This window comes from Stegodyphus dumicola, chromosome X2 (assembly GCF_044657685.1).
Source record: "Stegodyphus dumicola isolate Sdum_Otavi_A_Nest chromosome X2, ASM4465768v1".
NCBI classification, from domain to species: domain Eukaryota; kingdom Metazoa; phylum Arthropoda; class Arachnida; order Araneae; family Eresidae; genus Stegodyphus; species Stegodyphus dumicola.
In genome coordinates, this window is record NC_140781.1 from 110,179,061 (window position 1) to 110,188,061 (window position 9,001).

General features: G+C 29.0%; 1 protein-coding gene across 2 annotated transcripts in view; it reads right to left on the reverse strand.

Moving 5' to 3' along the window:
- The window catches only part of LOC118189345 (uncharacterized), a 182,496-nt gene extending 174,718 nt beyond the window's left edge, over positions 1-7,778 (reverse strand). For both annotated transcript variants that reach the window (XM_085809434.1, XM_085809432.1), the window contains exon 1: positions 7,588-7,778. The gene's annotated coding sequence lies outside the window, so the exon portion shown is untranslated. The remainder of the gene's footprint in view (positions 1-7,587) is intronic.
- Positions 7,779-9,001: the final 1,223 nt, after the last annotated feature.

Here is a 9,001-nt window from a genome sequence, read left to right on the forward strand (position 1 = left end):
ATTACGCATCCAGTAACATCCTTTTCTCAATGTTCGAATGGTTATAAAAATTCCTTTTATTTTGTTAAAATTAGTTATATACTGCATGGTTAGTTATATGCAGTTATCAGTATAGTTATATTTTTATGTGCAATAATTAGTTATATGTGCAGTTAGGAATTATAAATATAATTAATAATTGATAACAAAACCCATAGCTTGTAATCCTGGAATCAAACATTCACAATCTTGAGTACTTCTGAATAATTCTTATCGAGATGCTAAGAATGCTTAAAATCAATGAAATATTTAACATGACGAAAAATGACTTGTATTTGGGGCTCATTTCATTATTTAGCAAAATGCGGTTTATATGATTTCTACAGCTTGAAGAATTAAATTTTAATGCACTCTTCCTGTGTTTTAATTTTTAGCAATAAAATTCCTTGTCTTCGCTGCTGTTAACCAAATTATATGAATTTCTGCTGCATTGTTGTACAGGGTTAATTGCTGATCACTAGCATTTTTGGTTATTTCCCCAACAGATTTTAAACACAATTTCCGAATTTCTGATGGTGAAAGCCAAAATTAAGTTCATATGGAATTAAATTCCTTTCTTCTATGTAACTGTGTATTATGGTCAGTACTTCCCGCTAGAAGGTGAAAGATCTCAGGTTCTATTTTAGGTATTGCACAGTAATAGATTTCAAGATTTCTGACCACAGAGAACCTAATGCCTTAGTAGAGGCACCCAAACTAAATTTGTGATGGACTTTATACTACACTGATTTGATCGGACGGTCGCACCTCCTCTATCAAAAGTTTGTTTAATAAAGAAGCAAGTTATGTTTATAAACTCTACCACTGTTACAATAATCTTTGTCATTGTTACAATAACTTCAGCAACTCAAGTGCAAAAATATTTATTTTAATAACTATTTAAAAAATAGTAAATTCTCTAGAACCGTTAAAAATGTTTCTAATACTTTTGTTTCTAAATCATATAAACTAAACTGAAAAGGAAAATCTGGTAAAAGTTCAAAGATGTTTTTCCATCATTCATCCCTTTAAAAAATAATACGAGTACTTACAGCTATAATTCATGGTAACTTAATATATCTAAAGAAAATACATTTTTGAAAATTGTTAACATATATTCTTTATTTCCCGTTGTCGATCTGTATGGAAATATATGTCATCCCTAATGTACGCACTCAAATAATCAAAATCGAATTTTGGGCTTTTTGCTCTATCTAAGAATATTTGTGTGAACTTATGAAATAGAAATAGCTTTCCTTGAAACACTTTTTGTAAAATTTTTCTCTTCAGCTTCTAACAGTTCCTAAACAACCATTGGGTCGAAAGCTATGCCATAGAGGAAATTTGCGCGGAACTGATGCAAATTTCTGACTCCAAAATATGTATTAATTATTAATATACTGCTAAAGCAAAGAAGATAAAACAAAAAGAAGAAATTTGAAGGAAAAATTAATTTTGAAAAAATTGCTGGATAATTCTGATTGGATATCCAAATTCAGAAGAGATATTTATTTTGAAAAAAGTAACTTGAAATGCAGTTCAGATATTAGACAGTGTTTCAGTTACTATTAGTCATCATGTGCAGTTTAATCAAAGTTAAGACTTAAGAGTTTGAAATACACTCTACATACTTAACACAGAACCTATTACACTTAACACACAAACTATTACGTTTAACACAGAACTTAAAAGTATTAAGAAAAAAGACTTTCTTAAAATACAGTAGAGCATGCTGCGTTAATTTTCAGAGAAGAAACAGAAAATAGTGCAAAATGGTAAAATTTTTAAGTTGAATCACAATGAAAAACTATGTATCTATTCCTTTGGTTAAAAGAAGCTTAAGAAAAGAAGACTTTACATTTGCTTACATCTTAAAGTAGAACTCTATCAAATGTTAAAAGAAAGTTATTCAGTGCTCATAATCCATTTAAATAATTGTTTCAATGAATTATGAGCTGTTTTTTCACAAATTTGTAATTTCAACTAACAAAAATGATTAAATTTTGAAGCGTCTTTTATATTTAATAAAATTATGCTAAAAATTTTAAAACGTTCCCTTAAGGAGTAAAATCAATATTAAATAACTAATCTATTTTAATTCTGATAAACATCTTTTGAGATTTGACCACTTTATTCATAGTTTGGGGGCTTTGTTTGTAAGAAGCTATCCTAATTAACAGCCTAGAAGAAAGTTTCGAAGGGTCTTCCATTGTCTTATAACAATTCTCGATTAATCAGAATCGAAGTACGGCAGCTTTCTGTAACACGTGATCAATGTAAAATGTGAACATTTTACTTAGAGTGATAGTTATTATTTTTTGAAGCAGTGATCAAGTAAACTTGAGTGTAGTTACTCGTAAATATTTTTCTACGCATTTACCATAAAAAATTATCAGATATCAGGCACGAAAAGAGAAAAATTTCTTACATGGAAGCTCCTGTCATTATTACTTTGCAGTTTAGCACAAAATGCTTTATTTATGTAAAAGATGGAAATTTTTATAAAAAATGATACTAAGTTTTATTTATTTTTATTTTTTCAAGTAAATTAAGGATACCTTTCTGAGATGAAACTTTTAGCTAATAATATTTTAAATAATTTATCACTAATTTAAAATAACTACTTCTTCAAAGAATAAAATAAGTACAACGGTAGTTAATTATTTTTTTAATTATTTTTTTATTTTACTTTAGGGAGTTAACATATTTACAAATCATTTCCTGACTTTCGAACAGTCACGACCCCCAAGGGGGTCACCAAAAATTTTAGCAGTTTTGATATTTCTTTAACTTATTATAATAATTTTACAATTACCAAATATTTTTACACAATGTATCTGAAAATAGATAAAGATAAACCAATACAGACAAAGAAAAAAACTAAAACGTTTCGACGCATTCTTTTTATAATATAAACGTTCATTTTCCCTCCTTTACACGTTACGCTGTCATTTCGTCTGTTACTTATTTAAAATTTTCACATTGTTCTATATTTTAAAATTAGAAATTAATGACCTAAAACTGCGATAGCATATTACAGTACAAGTGAAAAAAATTGAGTTTTACTCAAGCGTGTGTCAGATTTGCGCAATACTTATCGGTCCCACAAAATTGTTGTATACATTATGGGGTCCTGGGGGTCGCGAAAAAAATTTCAGTGACACAAAGTGGTCGCGACTGAAAAAAGTTTAAGAAACCCTGCTCTAGAAGGTCGTTATAATGGAAGTTGATTGTATTTATGTTTATTCTCTTAGAAAATTCACTTTTTCTATTAGATATACCCTTTTTGAAACAGACATATTTTTCCCATTTGAACCAAGCCACTTCATCCGATAATTTTAGATAGTTTCGTACAATATATATAAATTTGAAAGAGTTATAAATAAAATTAATAATATAAATATTATTAATTATATATTTCAAAATATAGTATATTATAACGAAATTAATATAAAAATGAATTAACTAGCCCATACCACAAGAAATTGTACTATCGATACATAAAGCTCTTGGATAATGGAATTTCAAAACATACTGAAAGGCCTTATTATATTTAACAATTTAAAGAACGCATGTTTTTTACTCGGAAGAAATTTAATTTCACACAGTTTTTAAATGAGATGACTTTAAATTTTTATTGCTTTGTGCTGCGAGTAATAAATAGGCGAAATACAAAGACTAGTGTTAATTGAAATTTTATGCGATAGGCTTTGTTTTTCAACTAAACAGCGTTACGAAAATGTTAACTACACCATGAAACTTTGAAATATAATAAATGGAAAAGAACACTATTTTATATTAGCAAAAGCTCTCTTCTAACTCTCGTGATGTCTAAGATGAAAGTTCAGCCAAAGGGAATTTTTTGTTTTATCATTCACCACTTTTTCTTTCTCTCAAGAATTCTATTTGCATGCTTTCTCTTTCATACTTCCAAAGGCATTAAGTTTATATCGGAGCCTGAAACATGAAAAATCAGCCGTGCCCTTGCCTGGGTTTGAGCAGAGTTGCCGATTTTAGCTGAACGTGCTTTCGCAACGAAAGTACGGGGTTTAGAATGAGAAACTTCCTTGCATAATCACTGTACTTGTATGCAACAAGCATAACTGTAAGATTATGTTAGTTACGCGCAAGCAAACAAATATACAAAGGAGTTAAAATAGCTTATAGCGACTGTTAAACATAAGAAGTTCACGCTACCCCCCCCCCCATATGATGGATATCAGTTCCAGTACATGACTATTCTTCCATACGTAACACAGGAGATCTCCTAAACACTAACTCTCTTATTACGTTTAATATTCTTTAACGAATCCTATACTTGTGGTTCAAAAAAAGAAGGCTGTTTCTTTAACAACGTATTTACAAAAATAATGCAGGGAATTTTATTATAATGACAAAAGAGCTCTGTAAATGCAAAATTTAACGTTATATACGCTTCCCGAAGAGCAAAGAAACCCAGTCACTGAAATATTCATAGTGAGTTAAATATGAAAAGCTCCACATATTTTCATGCTTATTCACGTACATACTAGAGAAAAAATATACTGATGTAGATCTCTTTTTCTCATCCTATTCTTAAGTGATTTCAAACAGATTTAGAAGGAAACTTCAAAACGTAAGTTGTTGTTTTTCGAAATTAATGATTTCTCATTGAGTAAAGCAGTATTCTTTAAAAACTTCATAGTTAGCCTAATGAAGCTATTAATTACTGACATGACTGCGAATTTTACATATGTTTTATACTGTATTTAAGAAAGAAAAAATTTCACCAGCTGCACTTTTTGTTTTTTGACGATTACATAAAGAAGGTAGAATTTTCATTCATAGACCCTCTCTACCCCTTGAAACTGTTTTCATAAATTATCTACTTTAATTTGAAAAAAATTTTGTTTGACATACACAAATGGAATTAGTATTTAAAGAAGTAAAACTATATACAGCTTTTACGAATAACATATATAAAACCTGTGCAAGTACGTCATTTGACATATACAAATCCTTTAAGTTTTCTCTGAGCACTGGGCGGATAACATTAATTAAAATCCTTATTATTAGTATAAATTTAAACCTTTTTATAATGTTTGCATTCTATGGAAACATCTATTTTTTCAGTTTTATATTCTTAGTAATCAAATTACTTATTTGCAATCTAATTGCATTTATATTATACAATGGAAAACACAGAAAACTTCAGAAAAATTATATTTTGAATAATAATAAGTATTAATATTATTTTATATACTGGATGCTGAAGAACTACCATTTTAGAAAATCTTTCCGTCTTCAAATCTTATAAGACGTATAATAAATGTGGCAAAAGTTTATTTTTTCTTATTTAATTAAAGATTTAGACTTAATCATACTCAATCAAGTAGATGTATAAAAATGCTCTTCGCTTGCATTTATGAAATTTAGTCAAGGTATTCAAAACGCTGTTTTCCAGTTCACTGAGTACTTCAATATTTTAAATTACTCTGACTTCATTGATTATTAATTGTTTTTATATTATCGCTCAGCAAGCAACCAAATCACATTGGGGTAAAAATGTAATTTTCATCCGTCATTAGCCTTAATGTTACTATAAACTTCAAAATATCACTTCTAATCTAGTAATAGCAGTTTTTCTTAGTTTGTTTTAAATGACAACATCGTAACTCACGTTTTTAAGATTATCCAATACAAATTTTTTAACTTATCTAATTTTTATGGATGATGATTGCTTCTTTAAGAATAAGTCAGCAAGATAAGTTTACATTAATCTCATAGTAATGTTTCAACTAAAAAAATTAAAAAATATCTGCTTTGAAGTTTAATCGGTTTATAATTCTTACAGTTCTACTCAATACAGAATGTGGAACGAAAACAAGGCTTATTTAAATTACTTTCTGTTAAGGTACCACATCTGCCCGCATTTTTTTCTTGCATTTCCAAGTACGATCTACGAGACGTAAGTATTTATATTTCTAGCAATGAAACACTTAAAAAAAATCCCTTCAATTTGATATCGTTGATCTTCAACTTAATCATCAGTTAAAGTAAATAAATATAATATTATCTAGCTAGCACACATTTGCTCACGAGCATTGACTAATATTTGATGAAACGAGATGAAATGAAAAACTCACCAGATGAGGAATGCCCAATAGTTTTCAACGCAAACAATTTAATAACTCAAAGCAAATACTTCTAAATCTAGAATGTAAAATATGCAGCTAGGTAATTAAGGATTTATGTATCAAAAATATGATTCCTTCCCATGTTCTTTCAAAATACAGCAAAACTTGTGAAAGTGCTTAAATGCCAATTTGAAAAATGATAATATTAAACGCAATCAGGTTAATTTTACAATTAAATGCTAAAGCTAAAATATCACCCATCGAATTTTTTAAACGAACAGAATTAGAGTATTTTACCTATTCAACAGTTTTTATTACAGCTGCCAAAAATGTAATTCGTCTTTGGAAACAGTTTAAACTACACTCGAAATCACCGTTTAATGATCTTCTCATTCTATGATGCAAGTAACTAACTATGTTTACTCCTCATTTATACTACATAACTATCAAAACTTTAAATGAAATATCATGTAAAAAATGATATGCAATAATAAAAATTAAATTCCACAAAATTCTAAAAATTTACGGATTGGAAATTAATTAAAAAATTTTTAAGAATTAAATTTAAGATTGAACCAACGTGGTAAATAAAAATATTTCGAATTTTGTGCATTTTAAATTTTCATATTCCATATCTTTTTTTACATGATTTAGTACATGCATTTTATTATAGTTTCCTATTGGAAATTATTAAATAATTGATTATTATTTATTTATTTACTTATGTATTTAGCTCAAAATTAATTAAATTTTTCTGGAATTTCAAAACCTTTTTAGACTTTAAAAATGGATCTTGTTTCTTTAAATTTGCTTTCATCATATATATATATATACATACATACATATCTATATATATTTATACATTTATGTACATATATATATATATATATGCATATATGTGTATGCATATATGTTATGAAGTTTTTAAATTATTTTTTGAATAATGCTCCCCAATATTTTCTTGAAGCTGTATATGTTGATGCTTTAATTGAAGTTTTCTGGCTGTCTCACTTGTAAACAATATAACATTCAATTAATGTTTTCAAAATAGCTTAACTAAGATATTTTTTATATAACCGTAAAAATGTTTTTTAGTTTAGCTCTGCCAACTTAATTTTTCTGATATTTTCACAGAAAGGAGGATGACTGAAGGAATGAAAATGACAGAAGCTTTCAGGGGTAAAAAACTAATAAAATTCGGTATAAAAAATTAATAGAATTCCATATTGGCCATCACTGAATAGAACACTAAGTAATTAAAAATATGCATAAAATTAATTTTTCTTATATTTCCACAGAAAGGATGATGACTGAATGAGTGAAAATGACAGAAGCTTTCAAGATAGAAAACCAATAAATTCATAAGAAAAAAAAATAATGGAATCAATTCCATATTGACCGTCACTGAATAGTAGAGCACAAATTAATTAAAAACGTACATAAAATTACTTACATTCCTAAGCGAACTTTTTATCGCAAATCTGCGAAAAGAGCGCCTTTCTCCAATAGAAGGGGAGACGAAAGAACCTTATAACTCAAGTCAAGGAAATCCTAAAAGTCAATTAATCAGAAGCGCTTCTTAACGTATCCCAAGAGAACACCGACAGAGTGATACTGCTGCTTCGTCTGATGAGGAGTTCAGAGCTGGTGCAATGCTTCGTATACACTTAGAAGCAACAGCTCAGGAAGGTCCATGCATGACGTCACAACTTAGGCATAAGGTCGAGGTTTCCTGAGCGCGATTCGTTAGGTCCATTGGAGCATGCAACCTTTCGGCTATGGGATCTGTGGTGTCATTTTGAGGTCGGAAGTCAGTATGTGGAGACTGCTTTCATATGATATTGCATGTCTTCGAATTTGAATGGAACAGTGGTTAATTTACAGGCAAACTTACTAATTAATGAGTAGCATTAAATGCGAATAATTGAGTGTTTGTATTTCAGCTCATGTTAATTCAAATATTTTTAAACAGTATTAAATGTTAAATTAAAATCAATATCATTAGAATTTAAAGTAGTTAAATTGTACGCATATTTATTACTCAGTTATTCTTAAATTTTCGTTATTCAATTGCATTTTACTGATAAATTATCGAATTTACTTACGGCGTGGTAAAATGTCATGATTTCTCTATCTAATGGAAACACAAGTGACTCACGTGTTGCTGAGTCTTATAAGTGGCAAAATATTTATATTATGCCAAAATAAATATAAATTTAAGAAAATTAATAAGAAAAGAAAAGCATTTACAATTATTTTATTATACTAATTTTAACTTTCCGTATTTAGATTTTAGGGAAAAGATGAAAAGGTCTCAGGAAGGTATAATAATCGAATAAAGCATTTACGTTATTTTCATTTCATTTCTACTCGTATATTTAATTATAAATAATTTTATTTTATTTTAGGTGAAAATAAATATTTATGCAGGGTCTTTATCCTTCATGGAAAATATTTATGAAGGGCCAAAAGAATTTTGACAAAGCATTACGACTATAAAACACACCATATTACTGGAAATTTGAGATCAATCATCCTGGTTAAAATGACAGCGGCCTTGACTACACTTTTATTTAGATTTGTTTTACATTTGCATAAAGAAACTTATTTTAGAATAGTCTTTCCTGTTATGTTTCTTAGTATACATTTTATTCTTCTGACTCAGTGATTTTCGGTGGCCCACCAGCGGCCGAGCGGTAAAGACGCTGAACACTGGTAGTTCGGTCCGAGGTTCGAATCCCGCGAACGGGCTGGCTGCATGGGCGTTTTCGTGGTTTTCCCCATGTGTAACGTGTATACGAGCCAGTTTCCCTTAGAAAGTCCTCCACGAAAGGCATCCCTCCCCTTAGGCAGATAGCCCTAGTGAG